This window comes from Lupinus angustifolius, chromosome LG06, assembly GCF_001865875.1.
Source record: "Lupinus angustifolius cultivar Tanjil chromosome LG06, LupAngTanjil_v1.0, whole genome shotgun sequence".
Lineage (NCBI taxonomy): Eukaryota > Viridiplantae > Streptophyta > Magnoliopsida > Fabales > Fabaceae > Lupinus > Lupinus angustifolius.
Genome location: NC_032014.1, coordinates 18,224,496 through 18,225,129, shown reverse-complemented (window position 1 = coordinate 18,225,129; position 634 = coordinate 18,224,496).

Genomic DNA, 634 nt, shown 5'->3' with positions numbered 1-634 from the left:
TACCTAGCGAATCAATCAGTGAAATGCAAAAGCGATTTACTCATATCGTGAATCATTGAGTTGCTCTAGATAAATATTTTGCCAGGGGAGAATTGACTAATAAAGTTTTACGTTGCCTTCACAGGAAATGGCAGCCGAAAGTATCTGCAATTATGGAATCCAAAGATTTGGACTCCATGCCTCTAGCCACATTGTTTGGAAAGCTTCAAGAGCACGAGATGGAATTGGGTCGCTTGATGATGCATGTGGATTCAGACCGGAAGAAGAAGAGCATGACATTGAAGGCTATGACCTCTAAAACAAAAGAAGATAAAGATGATGATGAATCTGACTCCGATCTGGATGATGAAACAATGGATCTCCTTGTTCGAAAATTCAGTAAATTCATAAAAAGAAAAGGAGGATTCAAAAAGTTTCAGAAGAAAGAAGTGAAGGAATCAACCAAGAAAGGCAAAGATCGCTTCACTTGCTACGAGTTCGGAAAAGCAGGACAAATGCGATTTCAGTTTCCAACCTATCTGAAAAAGGTTGATTCAGAAAATAGCACTCCCAGGGAATTCAAATCTAAGAAAGCCTACATCGTATGGGATGTACCTGAGGAGGAAACGACATCAAACACCTCTAGTGAGGAGGA